The following is a 17350-nucleotide window of genomic DNA, read 5'->3' as shown; positions in this document are numbered from 1 at the left end:
CATGATAGGGTCACTGGCACCAGTGGAGGTATTCTTGCAAGCTTCCCCCCTTTCATCGCAGTAGATGACATGCAGATCTCCATACGCCTCCACCGGAGAGCCGAAGGTGCACTATAGTTTTTGGCTCTTTCACCAGTGTTTTTTTTCTCACTGTGACAGAAAATGGCAACTGGCACTCTTGCACAACTGAGATAACTCATCACACGTATGATGACTCATGCAAGCATATACAGTGAGTACATAATACGTTGTTGCAATAATCAATAAGGAAATTGGGGAAAAAGGTCAGAAATTCTAAATATCTCGGCTCCCAAAACCATAACTGACCAGCTACCGAAACTGACCCAGCTACGATGGGCGGTTTCCAAAATCAATTATCTAAGCTTGGCCCTGGCCCCTTCTCTGCCCAAAACCAAAGAAATCAATCTCCAGCGACTTAAAAGAAGAATGAAACTTAATCTTAACAGGTGGAAATATAAGAAATTGTCATGAGTAGGCACATCAGCGGCGTAGATGATGTCCATATTGCCTAAGATCCCCTACATATTTCAAACCTTGGCTCTTCACATCTCCAGAGACTCTACTAACAACCTTCATTCACTGTGCTGCTCCTACTTTGGGCAGGGCAAAACAGAGAGCATTACTAGCAGGTAATGCTCATTACGACCAGGACAGGGAGAGCTGCGGATTCCTGATTTATCGCGCTGCAGTCCACCGTCGATTTCTATCTACTGGATGCAGATGGAGACAAAAAAGGGATGGTGTATGATTGACCACACAAACGGAGGTGCCCTGGTAGTATAAGGCGCAGCGAACCAAAACACTCAACAAATCCCCTGGACATTTGGGACAGAATTGCAGTCAGACATGGGCTCACCTCCTTCCTACACACTTCAACCCTCTCTATGGGACCCAAAAATTCACACTGGGTCTGAACAAGGCTTCTAATCAAAAATAGCTACCACTATGAGACATGTTTGTTCATTATACCAACGAGTCATTTCAGCAACTGAAAGACGAGCACAGATTCCACAGAAACAGAATATTTCAGCTACATCCAATTGCTTCATTGACTGATCAACCCTAGAATCAAACAGGTAGCCCCTAGAGTCCTTACGCATTTCGAAAAATACCACGGACAGACACTCGAAAACCTACAACAGTTAAATCTCAAACAAGAGATCACAAATTTGCATTCAAGCGAGCCAGGAAAAAAGGAATTGCATAGTACGCTACACAAGAAACAGTGAGGGCATATAATGATATGAACCAATAATGTCCCCACCCATGCTGGAGCTAGAGAAGTTATGTTGTTAAGACAATTTACATTGCGCGTGACTCACCCCGAGAGGGGTATGTCAGCGCGTGGGGCCTACTATGCAGGAGCATGGCCAACAAAAAGCATTACCTCAAAACATCTCCATTTTAAGTAGCTTTCTAAATTTAAGATGATCAGAACTTTGTCCTAATTATAATGTGAGAGAGCTCCAGTACGTAGGGGCCAGATAGGAGAAAGATCTACCCCTCTACTTGGTCTTTTTTTACTCTGGGGACAGTAGGCAGCATGTTGTCGCTCTATCGCAATTTGTTACTTGGATGCTAAAGAGAGAGCCTAGAGGGTACATAGCAAGGCCCCTTTCCGAGAAGTGCCTTATGAGTAATGCTGCAGATTTTTTTCAAAATCATACTGCGCACCGGCAACCAGTGAAAAAAATGTAGGAAAGTAGCTGCTGATGTCCTTGTTGGTGCATTGCAGCTAAGCCGTGCCGCCGTGTTTTGTAGCACCTGCAATTTATTCATCAGAGACTCATTTACAGATGCAAAACGGGCAGTGGCACAGTCTAAACCGTTCATAATTAAGGCCTGTACCAATGTTTTTCTGGAGGTAGAATGGAGAAGGGGAAAAACTTGCCTCAGCAGGAGAAGCAGATTTTATGAAAGATTGATCCAAATAAATTCCTAAGTTCTTTACTACCAAAGTGCGAGTGGGGGCATTACCGAGTTTGGGGGGTCCACCAATCCGGACTCAAGAAGTTAGGAGCCTTCCAGAATAGCATAATCTCAGTTTTGCTAGCATTAAGCTGGAGACAGTTCTGAGTCATCCAGGCAACTATGGCTCTCATACCTGCACTAAAATGTGCTGCTATTAGTCCCACATAAGGGATAACAATAGCTGTGTGTCATCTGCGTAGGAATACATTTCTAAGCCATGCTATCTGACCAATTTAGCCAAGGATGCTGCATAAACATTAAATAGCGTGGGGCTGAGACAAGAGCCCTGGGGCACTCCTTTGTCCAATGGTACGGTGCGGGATCTGAAAAAGCTTAAAGTAATGGTTTGCATTCTGTTGGTAAGAAAATCTTCAAGCCATTGTAGCGCTAGACCACCGATGCCACATTTCCTAAGTCTTAAAAGTAACTGGGAGTGTGATACCATGTCAAACGCTGCAGACAAATCCAGTAATACTAACATAATGGGACAACTGGTGTCTATGGAACGTCTGATGTGGTCAGTAACGGTCACTAGAGTGGTCTCCGAGCTATGGAAAGGGCGAAAGCCGGACTGTAAAGGGTCCAGGAACTGATTGACTTCAATATGCTCCAAAATCTGTTTGTTCATTAAGCCTTCCAATGGCTTTCCCAATATCGGAAGTAGTGAAATAGGGCGATAGTTATTTAAATCATCAGGTGGTGCATTAGATTTCTTTTGAATCAGGATAACTTGTGCTGGTTTCCAAGCAGACGGGATTTTCCCACTAGTTACAGATAAGTTAAAAAGAGAACAAACAGTAGGGGCAAGTGTTTTGGCTAAGGAGACTACAATCTTGGGTGGACAAATGTCTAAGGGAGACCCAGATTTGGTTGAGGTAAGAACCAGCTAAATTGATTCTGTTGAAAAGGTGGAAAACTGCTCAAGTCGAGCTGGACATGCAGCATTAACATTAGTACTCCTCAGGATTCTCCACAGATGGCACTACTCCCTGGCACATTTGGAAAAGATAAGGGGAGGGGGCAACCTACTCTGCTGGAGAGTATGTGGACACAATGGGACTTTGACCCATGTCCTCTAAGTGGAAAACATTTTGATCCTCTGTATAAGCAACCATAGAACAAATCACTGGCTACGAAGTGATACTTGTGGGACACCCAGTTACTGATATCTATCTCTTATACGGCAGTCGGGTTGATTCACCTCCCACATCCTACTAGCAGCCAAACAATCAATCCTTGCACTTTGGTGGAGGGGGCAGAAGCTTCCCCCGTCAGAGTACAAATGATTGGGAAAATTGTGGTGGATTCAGGGAAAGGAAAAGCTCACAAAAACAGCACACGTAGAAGAAAAGGACTTTACCAAACAATGGTGTTGCCTCCTGGACTTTTTCAGCACATATTACAAAGAACTCTCTTGTCCCGAGAGACTCAGGGCGTTACAGATCTTATACAGCTCCAATCATGACAATAACTACTCCTCAGTTCGGCTACAGCATCATGACCTATTGTGTCCATAGTGTGAAGGTTAGACTTTGGTTGGCAGTCAGGTTCACCCCTGTCCAAGCAAGGACCCTCACTCTAGTCAGGGTAAAGGAGAAACACACCCGGTTAACTTCTGCTCACCCCCTTGGCAGCCTGGCACGAGCAGAAAGGCTTAACCCAGAGGCAATGTGTAAAGTATTTGTACCAACACACACAGGAATACAGTGAAACACCACATAATGGACACCACGCAGGTTTAGAAAAATAGTAAATATTTAGCTAAATAAAACAAGACCAAATAAAGTAAAAATCCTCCATACACAAGTAAAAATATGACTTTAGCAATTAAAAACACAAAGATAGTGCCTAGAGGCACGAATGCTACATTCTTATGTTAAAGCGGCATCGTGACGGAGTTGTTTCCCACAATGCGACGCCACTGGTGCCGTTTACAGAGTCACATGGAGCCCCAGGTACAATACCTTAGGGAAACATGTGGAAAACAGGCCGGAGCATGGAGTCAGGGAGCGAGGTGGGATCCGATGCGGCGTCAGTTCTGGTGTAGTGGGGCGAAGGAGCGGAGGTGTCACGAAGAGGCGTCGAGTGCTGGCTGAGGAGCAGTGGAGGTGTCGGTTGCGAGGAGACTGTCCTGTGGTACCTCCAGCAAAGTTGAAGTCCGGTGAAGTCACAATGCTGCGGGCGACCTCACGGGGTGGCAATCACATCACAGGCACTTTGACAGAGGTGGGTGTCACGAGCTTCGGGTGTACGACAATCCAACTCACAGGTTCGTGAGGATGTCAGCGGCTGCAGCGACGTTGGGCCTATGTAGACGGTGGGGTCATTGTGCCTCAGTGAGGTCCACGGATCCAGGTGTAGGCGGCGTCACATGCTTCGTGCTGTGGCATCCTTACTGAAGTCGCTCGGAGTTGCCCGGCGCCGTTTCACAGGTTTTTCACCAGAAATTCACTTCCAGGAGCCCAGGAACTGAAATGGCACTCTCTGGAAAGCAAGAGTCCACAGCATGCAGACTCAGAGACTGGTTGGTGAAGCCTTTGCTGTCCCTGAGGCTTCAAAACAGGAGGCAAGCTCAGTCCAAGCCCTTGGAGATACCTCTCAAGCACGAATGCACAACGAAGTCCAGTCTTTATCCCCTTTTCACAGGCAGAAGCAGCAACTGCAGGATAGCTCGACAAAACACAGTCACAGGCAGGGGCAGCACTTCTCCTCAGCTCTTCTCCTGGCAGAGGTTCCTCTTGAATCCTTGAAGTAATCTGAAAATCTGGGGTTTTGGGTCCACTACTTATACCCCTTTCTGCCTTTGAAGTATGCAGACCTCAAAGGAAAGTCTCTGTGTTTGACAAGATCCTGCCTTGCCGAGTCCTGGCTTCATGCTCACACCAGGGGTTTGGAGACTGCATTGTGTGAGGGCAGACACAGCCCATTCAGTTTTAAGTGTCAGCTCCTCCCTCCACTCTAGCCCAGATGGCCCATCAGGATATGCAGGCTACACCACAGCTCCCTTTGTGTCACTGTCTAGTGGAGATTCAGAAACAGCCCTACTGTCGTTCTGACCTAGACGTGGAATACACAAGCAGACAGAGGCACAGAACAGTTAAGCAAGAAAATGCTCACTTTCTAAAAGTGTCATTTTCAAACTGCCGATCTAAAAACCAACTTTACCAAAAGATGTATTTTTAAATTGTGAGTTCAGATGCCACAAACTCCATTTCTCTATCTGCTCTCAAAGGGAAACTGCTCTTAAAAGATAGCCCCCATGTTAACCTATCAGAGAGATATGCCTTGCAACAGTGAAAAACGAATTTGGCATTATTTCAATGTTAGGACACATAAAACACATCAGTACATGGCTCACCTTTAACATACATTGCACCCTGCCCATGGGGCTACATAGGGCCTACCGTAGGGGTGCCTCACATGTATAAAAAGGGATGGTTTGGGCCTGGCAAGTGGGTACACTTACCAAGTCGAATTGGCAGTTTAAAAACTGCACAGACAGACACTGCAGTGGCAGGTCTGAGTCATGTTTACAGGGCTGCTCATGTGGGTGGCCCAATTAGTGCTGCAGGCCCACTAGTAGCATTTGATTTACAGGCCCTGGGCACCTCTAGTGCACTTTACTAGGGACTTACTAGTAAATATGCCAGTCATGGAAAAGCCAATTACCAATACAATTTACACAGAGGGCATATGCACTTTAACACTGGTCAGCAGTGATTAAGTGCCCAGAGTCCTAAAGCCAACAAAAACAGGTCAGAAAAAATAGGAGAAAGGAGGCAAAAAGTTTGGGGATGACTCTGCAAAAGTTTGGGGATGACCCTCAAAAAGGGCCCGGCCCAACAGTGAATAATTCTAAAGGGAGGAGAGTGAGATAATAAGGTGAGGGAGGGAGGAAGGTTTCTGGGGGAGGGACAAATGAGTTGAGGGGAAAGAGGAATTGTATCTTGCTTCTCTATTCTACTCTTATCATCTAGTTGAATGTAACTAGTACATTGTTGAACGTAAATGCCAATAAAATGGATTTAAATCTAAAAAATACATCCAAGGCCTACAACAGGCTAGGCACCAAAAAGTCAAACGAACCCAATATGAAAACAGCGTCTGGTCAATATTCACACAAAAAACAAGGAAATTGCGCACATGTATAATATAAACCCATGCTTCCAGTAAACCAAAAAAGTGCAAACTTTATCCCTTTAATCCCTCCGGCGCTCCTACTCCAAAACTTATTTCCGTCCCTGAGGGGTCATGGTGTGCTCCTATAATCACCTCATAATTTTTTTCATTTAAATTGAAGGATCAGAGGTCATTTTCCTGAATCCTGTAATTGCTGCCACAATGTGTTGTCCATGTGTTGTCCATGTTGTGATCAGCCAATTAAAGGGTGTGTGATCTAAAGTATACTCAGCGAGGCTCGTGTGAACTTGCACACAGCACAGTGCATAAACCATGGTCCAGTCAGTGCTTCTGCTTATAAAAAGAAAAGGTACTTCATTATGCTCACACTACAAAATTCTATTCATGAATTCACAAATATATACCGCTTTGCAGGCGGATGTAGCTTTGGTGACGCCCTCTAACAGATCCCAATTTTATGCATGAGCACAATGTGATGGGTATACGTATAAAATGCCAGACCTACTGGCTTTGAGAGGGTGCCCCTACATTCATAAAAATAGCAACATCGCAAATAAAACTCAGTGCTAGCAATAATAAAACTTTTCATCATACACAATCATGAAATAAAACATGTAACATCTGATTGCTCAATGTGATTAATAAAGAATTACATTTTTGGAAACCCACACAAGCATGTTTCTGTTCTGTTTTTATATTGCTTGTAAAGCCACTCCAAGGTCACCAACTCGGGCATTGCACTCAGGAACCCACAGAGCTGGAAGTCAAATGCCTGGGAGTGTTTTAAATTAATGATGAAGCCTCCCTGGCTATGTTTGCAATGACATGATAGACTTATGGTGCCATTGTCACAATTATCGTGAAGGCTGCTGTATTTAGCAGGACGCAAAATGCATAGATAGTGTTTAGTGGTCCTTCTGCTCTTCCTGAAGCACCACAAGCAGCAGTATGACATTTGGTATAAACTCTCACTAGAGTTTATGTGGACAGATATTGCAGCATAGGCTTATGGGGGCTCATAAAGGTCCAACCCTACAACAACAATCAATTCATTGTGGTATGGCTGACTGATTGTATCATTATTATTAGTAAAGCATAGTATATGCACAATACTTTCTTCTATTCCTATTGCAGCCTCCAAAATACATTAAACATTATTGATGGTGCACAACCCATTCTGGGGCACCTCAAAAGAAATATGCACATTTTTAAGCCCTCGCATGGGCTCATGGCACACTCCTTGCGGGGCCTGCAGCAAGTCCTTTGAAGCATCCACGGGTCGCTGCTACTTTTAGCTTTCAATTCTTTGTGTTTTGAGGCAATCTCGCACCTGGACTTCAGTTTAATTGCACTGGTGCCCAGCCCCAAGCAGGCACCCGGTGCTGCTATTGTTGGAGAACGTGAGGAAGCCCACTGCCCGCCATCTCTGGATGCTTCCTGCTCCCAATACTGCTCCGATGTGCAAAATGGGATCTAGCCCCTACCCATTTCTCTACCATCTACGATAAGCAGTGGTAGCAAAAGACACACCTTCAGGTAGTTTTTCAGGGTACCTCACTCCTGTACAGCACGCCACAGTGCTCTTTGGGCTTGGCCTACCCAGGGGCTGTTTTGTTCATGACCACGGTGCACCCACACTGTTTGTTTGGTCCCCAGGCACTGGGGATTCTCAGGGCTGTTGTGTGTAGGCCACCACAGCAGGGTGCCGCGGGCATAGGCAGGAGTTTTAGGATTGAGGGGATTTACTGCTCACACTGACCCCTGGCCATGTACAACCCAAATGCTAATTTCTCAAACTGCTGAACAGATTTATACCAATACAAGCAAAGGGATTTCCTTGAGTAAAGTTCTACTTCCATGTCCAGTGTGGTGCAATTCGGATCACCATTTTTTTCTCTATCAAGGAACAATTAATCTTATAGGTATTAACATGGGAATTGGCGCATTTTAAATCCCTCCTTTTTCCTCAACCCCCCACTTGACAAATCTCCATGAAACTGTCAATAAAGGACCCAAAGGAATGCAGTGTAGTGCAGATTTGCCAATAAATCAAAATAAGTCTTACAGTGGTTGCCACTTTCACCTCATAATGCTGGTGTACAGCAACAGGTGTAGTCCAGTTATCTGTGTATCACACACACTATCTCACCAAAAAATAGTACAGAAACGGGGCATTCCAGGAAATCAAATTTATTTCACAAAGAAAATGTGATGTTTCAGATTTCCCAAATCCTTTGTCAAACTGAGAATACACTGCCCAATCGTCCAGAGAAATACCAAATTATAACTCATAGACAAAATACTCTGTACATCCTTAATGTCATATTTTTAAGAGATTATAATACAAGTTTCAGTCCCTAATTTACCCATCATGTGCAGATTGGTTTCATCTCAATTTCTGTTCAAAATAGATTTTGAATTAATTATTATAAGTCTTCTTACCCATGGCCTACGGCCAAGACTTTTTACAACAATAATGAACGTCGAAATGGGACTGATTTTATACGCATTAAGCCCTATGCAAGATGGAGAATATGTGATTAGAATGACCAAGCTTTGGTCTTTTATAGATACACAATCTCTTAAAGGTTAAATGTATGGGTTCTTCCACTCCTCATTATGATATACCCCAAAGTAAGTTATACAAACCACTCATTTAAATGGAGATCAACCCCTCGATCATGATTGGATAAATGCTGCAAAACTCCTACAGTGGCAAATAATTATGACTATCCATTACAACAAATTTATAATGATAAAATTCACTTAAAAAGGCATATAAGCTCCGAGGTTGCTGTGTCTCAATAAATAATCTCCCAGTGCTCAAGTGACCCTCTGGTGAAATGGGGGTGTAGGATTGTGGTGGGGCTATATTTATCTCCCAAAATTAGGGCCTCATGTCTTGTGGTGTGCACACTATTCATCATTATACTTTACTATCTGTATGTATGTTGTTTCATCCCAAGGGGCTATTTTACTAAATCCCCAAAATAAAGCTCATGTATACAATGTTTCGTCTTTGCATAGGGTCCTACAGTCGGTGTTATACCTGCTAGATATAAGGATACCATTGTTATGTGTAATTTCCTCTCCTACACATGCAACATGACAGTACACATAAGTGGGAGAAGGTGTAATCTGATTGTTATATTCAGAGGGAAACATGGTAAAAAAGACTCATCAGATATGTATATAAAGTTCTTCATCCATATTAACTCCAGTTTGATGTTTTGTGCACAGCTCGATTAGGTACTTTGACTCCATCTTTCTCTGTTTTTATTCCCGAGCACCAAAGGCTGTGTGTGTGTGTGTGGGGGGGGGTGCTAAAGTAGGGGGAGCGGAGAGCAGGGCCTAGCCTTAGGCCCAAGGCCAGAGGCTGTGCATGGCAGGAGGTTGGCTGTCTGCAGGAAGTTGAGCTTAGAGTCTTTAGTCTGGGTTGGAATAGTCAGGAATGCTAATAAAATCTTACCTTACATTAAAAAAAAAAAAACTCTCAGAAATTCACTGAAATAAACAAAGGTTAAAGTGACGTCACAGTTTGGTAAGGTAATGATATCTTACTTTACATTAAAAAAGGTCAGAAATTCACAGAAAAAAAACAAAGGTTAAATTAATGTAATAGGTGAAAATTCACCAGTTATATTTTACTGACCTGCCTCGAACTTGTGCCTCTAGCATATACTGATAAAGACCTCATATATTCCACATATATAACCTCACATATTCAATCACTCATGACATGTTTAATGACATTATTGATAAGCATCACTGATGAAATCTCAAATTACATAGTTTATGACGTGTATGGTGAAGGTGTATTTTCTTGTTAGATCAGTAAACTATAACTGGTAAATTTCAGTGTTTGTTTTAGTTATGTTTAAACTGACATTTTACCTAACTATAACATCACTTTAACCTTTATTTTTTCAGGGAATTTCTGAGGATTTTTTTAATGTACAGTGAGATATTATTACCATACCTAAATATAATGCCACTTTTACCTTTGGTTTTATATATGCAAATGATGAATAGGGACCCCATGGGTAGTTCCCAAGTTTTATATGGCACACAGCTCTGTTATATGGAACACTATGCAACAGCATTTATACTCTAAACCAACTCACCTAAAATGTCTCTTTTTCTAGCACTTTTTTAAGCATTGGGTAAGCTCAGTGCCGTTTATTCCATGCTGAGTTAATAAAATGACAAAGCCTTTTGTCAATTTTTGGCAATGTTTTTAAGCATAGGGTTAGCAAGGATTCTGCTTCATGTCAGAAGCAGGATTGTATTAGTTTAAACCATGCTCTGCAGCACCAGTGGCATTTTGCACAAAGGGCTAGCTTCCGGGGGACTGCTCTGGCATAACAATTGTGTACCCTCTGTATAGTCCCTAAGTAAGAAGTTTTTTATAGGCTGTTCTTGTTGTTTCTGTGGGCAGCATCTGCCCTCTTTCTTATGTCATCATTTGCACAAGTGTTCCCAAGATCTGCTTTATTTACCCCTGTTGACAGGAGTATAGAAATTATTTTGGTCACCTCTTCGCTTGCTCATGATGTAGAGCTTGCAATCATTAATGTAGCGCGCTCCATATAATGAGCTGTGTATACTGATGGGCAGCTTCACATACTTAGCCTGTCCTGACCTAGGTCAGTATCATAATTATGGAGCTGACAACATCTGTTTCTCATGTAGTTTGGGATTCTGTGAATAAAATTAATATATATATATATATATATTAGAAATTGGGTCTTTGGTTGACAGTCAGGTTACCCACTGTTCATGCAAGGACCCTCACTCTAGTCAGGGTAAAAGAGAATCACCCTCAGCTAACCCCTGCTTACCCCCTTGGTAGCTTGGCAGTGCAGTAGGCTTAACTTCAGAGTGCTAGGTGTAACGTATTTGTACCAACACACAGTAACTTAATGAAAACACTACAAAATGAAACAAGACCAAAACAACAAAAATCCGTAATACACAAGTCAAGTTATCAATAAAAATGCAAAAAGAGTCTTTAAGTAGTTTTAAACACGCACTAACACTTTTAGCGTGAAAATGTACCTTGGGTGTGTAAAAAATAACCCAGCACAGGCGAGTGTGCATCAAAAAGGGCTTGCGATGCGTCTATTCCACTCACAAGTGGGACCTTGCGTCATTTCTCCTTTTGCTGGGGTGCGTCGTTCCTTCTCTCTGCAGGAAAACACTGCGTCGATTCGGTCAGCAATTTCGGGTTCGGGCAGGCCTTGTGTTGTTTTTACACGCCCATCGGTACTTGCGTTGGAAATCCAGCCACATGATGATCCGGAAAAAAACCACGCAGCGCGGGTTGCAATCTCCCAGCCTCCGTCAGCGATGCTGCACGTCGTTTCTCCTGCTCCGTGTGTCGATTCTTCGGTCACGTTTCTGGCAGTCGTCGATTTGCAGCCGTTGAGCCAGCGGCACGTCGTTTCTGCAGCCACAGATCGGAGTTATGTCGATCTTTTCCCCGCATGGCGCTCTGTGTGTGTATTTCCTTCTCTTAGGCTGCCAGCTTCTCCTTTCAGGGTCCCGGGAACTGGATGGGCACAACAGGGCAGAGTAGGAGTCTCTCCAGAGACTCCAGGTGCTGGTAGAGAGAAGCCTTTGCTGTCCCTGAGACTTCAAACAACAGGAGACAAGTTCAAGGGCTCAAGCCCTTGGAGATTTCTTCTCAAGATGGAAGGCACACAAAGTCTAGTCTTTGCCCTCTTATTCTGGCAGAAGCAGCAACTGCAGGATAGCTCCACAAAGCACAGTCACAGGCAGGTCAGCTCTTCTTCCTCAGCTCTTCTCAAGGCTGAGGTTCCTCTTGTTTCCAGAAGTGTTTCTAAAGTCTATGGTTTTGGGTGCCCTTCTTATACCCAATTTCTCCTTTGAAGTAGGCCTACTTCACAGTAAAGTCTCTTTTGAATGTGAAATCCTGCCTTGCCCAGGCCAGGCCCCAGACACTCACCCGTGGGGTTGGAGACTGCATTGTGTGAATGCAGGCACAGCCCTTTCAGGTGTGAGTGACCACTCCTCCCCTCCCTCCTAGCACAGATGGCTCATCAGGATATGCAGATTACACCCCAGCTCCCTTTGTGTCACTGTCTAGTGAGAGGTGCAACCAGCCTCACTGTCAAACTGACCCAGACAGGGAATCCACAAACAGGCAGAGTCACAGAAATGTTGTGAGCAAGAAATTGCTCACTTTCTAAAAGTGGCATTTTCAAACACACAATCTTAAATCCAACTTTACTAAAAGATGTATTTTTATATTGTGAGCTCAGAGACCCCGAACTCTACATGTCCATCCGCGCCCAAAGGAAATCTACACTTTAATCAGATTTAAAGGTAGCCCCCATGTTAACCTATGTAAGGGACAGGCCTTGCAAAAGTGAAAAACTAATTTAGCAATATTTCAATGTCAGGACATATAAAACACATTACTATATGTCCTACCTTAACCATACACTGCACCCTGCCCTTGGGGCTACCTAGGGCCTACCTTAGGGGTGTCTGACATGTAAGAAAATGAAAGGTTTAGGCCTGGCAAGTGGGTACAATTGCCAAGTTGAATTTACAGTTAAAACTGCACACACACACACTGCAGTGGCAGGTCTGAGACATGATTACAGAGCTACTTATGTGGGTGGCACACCCAGTGCAGTGCTGCTGGCCCACTAGTAGCATTTGATTTACAGGCCCTGGCACCTCCAGTGCACTTTACTAGGGACTTACAAGTACATCAAATATGCCAATCATGGATAAACCAATTACATACACATTTTGTAAAGGAGCACTAGCACTTTAGCACTGGTTAGCAGTGGTAAAGTGCCCAGAGTAACAAAAAAGGGTAACATCAGAGTTCAGCACACATCCACAACCTGGGGAACAGAGGCAAAAAGTTAAGGGAAACCACACCAAGGATGAAAAGTCTAACAATATATTATTCCCAGTGTGAGTTTAAAGGATTAAAAATAAGGTAGACTTTTATGCTGTTTCTGAAAAACATATCTATGCAAGCAACAGTGAATTTATTTCTGTCATTTCCCATTCCTTTTCAGAATTACAATTGTTATTTTGTATATCAGTTCATTTACAGTTGAACCTATGCTTTGTTCTGCAGGTGGAGTGCCACATATATTTGAACCAAAGCAAATTATTGGAATTCTGCAAGTCTAAGGATATTGTGTTGGTGGCGTACAGCGTTCTTGGATCAAGTAGCGCAAAGGGATGGTAGGTAGAAAGACACTTGAGATGGCTGAATGTATTGGTGGGCAGATGCAATGGGCTTACTTCAATGTGTGTATACTATAAGAAAATATTTATTATAGTGTGATGTGAGGCCATGCCACTTCACACACCACCAGTGTCTGTTAACATTTTAATGGTTTTGGAGTTCTGTATTTATTTGTGGGTTGTCAGTCCTATTTTGGGTCAAGATGAGAAGAACGTCTGTGCCTAATATTATATTATGGTCTTTAGGAATGAAATGGAACATTTTCATTTCTGATTAAAATTCTGGGTGGTCAAATGTAGTTCTATGCACATTGACCTCTAAACATTTTTGTTCTTTCTGAAGATAAGCATTAGGGTCGGCTTCGTAAGAAAAAAAATTGAATGTTCACTTTCAGTGATCACCCTGTTCTTTGTTGGTTTGGAGTCTGACGTTTCCCAACCAACCCAAATTTTGCACGGTTCAGACCTTTGTCTTCCAGGTTTTTTTCTGTGGAAGCGCAGAATTTCTTTCTGGTCCCTGTTTCACCTATCACCCAGAATCTTTTTTGAGCTCATTCGAGGGTTTCAAGGTGGTGAAAGGAAATGACAGACCCTGTCTTCTGCTCAAGAAGACAAGAAAATCAACACCAAAGCAACTCTTGACAAACTTCAGTGACTACACAATGTGCATGAAGGATCAGAAACAGTCCAAGTCAAAATTCTTTGTACCTCTGTAAACAGCTTACCTATGCACAGGTAAGTACTAACCATTGAGAATGCTGCCGTGTTCAGGTGGTTTGTTCCTCTCCAAAGTAATCCTCATCCACCTTAATTAGGGCTTCAGGAACTAAAGTTTGCTGGAAATCTCAGAAAACTGAAGGAATTCCTTCAAATCCACATGATATATTTCATATTCAAGCTGCATCTCTGTACCACTGATGGAGGAAACATGGGCTTTATCATGAGCGGGAAGTTATCTTTCTTGAGCCACCACTTATATTTCACGGACAACAAGTCTCTGACATCTTTTTAAAAAATGTTTCACTGTTATATGTTTCACCACTTACCTTGATCTTGAATTCAAGAATTGAATTTGATGACCTAGTACGAAATTTTAACTTGTTTCAAAAAGGACTGAAAGAGGAATTCAAAGGTGAACTTGCATGAGTATTCGGACCTTTCTTTTTATTGAGTTGATGCCATTAGTTTTTCAACAGACTGCCATGCCCAAGAAAGAAGGCAAGAGAAAAATAAAGAAAAACCCATCATCTTGCCTACTTCCTTGATTGTTAAAAAGAGCAAGAACAAAGCTGAAACTAAAGAAGAACCATTGTAGCTGAATGCCCTCTTTCTGATAAAAAACTGAAAAAGAGAAGAAAACAAGGACTTTTTGGGATTGTGGCAGGAAATTAAAGTTTTCTGTTTTATTCAAGAAAACAGTCGGGAGCTGTTCCACTTGTTTGTAAGGCAGAGCTAAAAGATGAAGCAGCTCACACTAATTCCCATAGACATGATTCCCTCTGTAAATAGCACCCACCCACAAAATCATGGTTTTCGATGTCATGGCTGCACTTGGATGTACAGATGGAATCCTGAATGCCATTACTACAAATGGCTTTATAACGCAAGCTTCATAGCGAAAATATCTTTACCACGAAAGGCTTTTACAAAGGAATTTATCACAACGATAGCCTTTACCACGGAAATGTAAGCATTTAACAAGTAAGTATAAACCCTTTTTACATATAAATATATATGTTTGTAGATATATATATTTTCACTGAAAAAAACAAAGGTTACAGGGACATTATAGTTAGGAAATAAAACTTGCGCCTCCGCTATGCACAATTTTTTCTTTATTAACTTGACTGCTAATGCTTCTTTGATATTTTTAATGACATTATAAAAGTTGTCATGATTGCTGTTATACCTGGGGTAATTAGCAGTGCATGGTGAAGACGTGAGTTATAGTTACCTTAGGCGCGAGTTATAGTTACTTGAAATGACCCTAACTATACGTGCTGAATTTCTAAGGTTTTATACAAGTAAACTCAGAACCTAACACTAATATCCCTGTAACCTTTGTTTTTTTAAGTGAATTTCTATGGTTTTTAAATTCTATTTCCTAACTATAACGTCCCTGTAACCTTTGTTTTATTCTGTGAGTGTCTATGTATTTTTAACGTAAAGTAATTTTAATTGCTGTACATTCTGTTTCCTAACTATTACATCCCTGTAACCGTTGGTTTGGCCTCAGCCGTGCATGGCAGGAGTTGGCCGCAGGACCTGGCCAAACCTCCTATGGCCACCCAACCCTGCGCACGACTGAAGGGTCTGTCTCTCTAGGTGTGAGAATAGGTGTGAGAGGGTCTGTCTGGGTATGAGAGTGGGTGCTTGAGGGTCTGACTAGTTCTGTGAATTGATGTGTGATGGTCTGAGTGGGTCCGTGAGTGGGTGTGTGAGGGTCTGGGTGGGTCTGTGAGTGGATGTGTGATGGTCTGAATGGGTCTGTGAGTGAATGCATCAGTGTCTGAGTGGGTCTGTAAGTCGGTGCGTCAGTGTCTGACTGGGTATGTGAGTGGGTGCGTCAGTGTTTGAGTGGGTCTGTGAATGAGTGCATCACTATCTGAGTGGGTGTGTGAGTGGGAGAAAGAGATTGAAAGAGAGAAATTGAAGGAGAGTGAGAGGGGGAGAGATAGAGAGTTTTTAGGCAGGGGTGGGCACCCCGGGACATAGCAGAAGCCGGCCCTGGAGGGCACGATCCCCTGGGCCACACCCTGTGATTAAAAATTCCTTTAGCACCCAAAACGTATACCAACCCTAAACCCTAAAAATTCCCTTACCACCCAAAAAACCTATACTCACCCTAAAACCTAAAAGTTCCCTTACCACCCAAAAACCCATACCTATTGTAAACCCTAAAAATTCCCTTACCACCCAAAAACCAATACCTACCCTAAACCCTAAAATTGCCTTAACACCCAAAAACCCATACTCACCCTAAAACCTAAAAATACCCTTACGACCCAAAAATCCATATCCACCCGAAACCCTAAAGGTTCCCTTGCCACCCAAAAACCTATACACACCCAAAACCCTAAAATGTCCATTATCACCCATAAACCCATACCACCCTAAAACCTATATATATATATATATATATATATATATATATATATAAAACCATAGAAATTCACTGAAAAAACTAAGGCTACAGGGACGTTATAGTTAGGAAATATAATTTAAAAAAAATAGAAATTCACTTAAAAAAAACAACGGTTACAGGGACGTTATAGTAGGCTCACATTTTAAACGTAGAAACCCATAGAAATTCACTAATTATAGTTAGAGTTATCTCAAGTAACTATAACTCGTGCCCTAAGGTAACTATAACTCATGCTTTGATATATGATATACTTAGAATGACATACTTCTGGACAAATTGAAAAGAAGAATGTGTTTGTCAATTAAAAAGAATTAGATCACCATTCAGTATGAGGCTTAAATATTTGTAGTTAAAAAAAAACATAAGGAGGAAAACGATTCCGCCTGGACTCAAACCCTCTCAGTATGAAGGTCTGTGTCAGTATGACCAAGGTGGCCACACAAGGAAAACTCAAGTCAGGAATAAAATTAAGGGGTTTTATTACAACCTCAAGCTCAAAGTCATGTAGACAATTCTAAATACAAAGCTATAAAGATACAAAATCATTAAGTGTTGACCAAGGCGACAAAATACATTTAGGCAAACTAACTTTAGGAGAACTAGGCACTCTACAAATACCACACAGAATATCAGCAAAATAACTTTTTGTTTAAACTTTATTTAGATCGTTTTAGTTATGAGTGGGAAACATAAAACAGCAGAAGCTACACATTTATATGCAAAGGACAACATAAGCATTCCATAAACAAAGCAAAGCAGCGCAATAAGAAAGTAGAGGGTGGGGGCGCAAAAGCATAAAGGGGAGAGAAAATGGCAAATATATTCAACATACTGTGA

The 17350-nt window shown here is 42.3% G+C and overlaps 1 pseudogene; it reads left to right on the top strand.

Annotated features, from left to right (window-relative positions):
* The window catches only part of LOC138288485 (aldo-keto reductase family 1 member C1-like), a 228124-nt pseudogene that overhangs the window by 81213 nt on the left and 129561 nt on the right, over window positions 1-17350 (top strand).

Source organism: Pleurodeles waltl, chromosome 4_1 (genome assembly GCF_031143425.1).
Source record: "Pleurodeles waltl isolate 20211129_DDA chromosome 4_1, aPleWal1.hap1.20221129, whole genome shotgun sequence".
NCBI classification, from domain to species: Eukaryota; Metazoa; Chordata; class Amphibia; order Caudata; family Salamandridae; genus Pleurodeles; species Pleurodeles waltl.
This window is presented reverse-complemented; position numbering and strand designations above follow the sequence as displayed.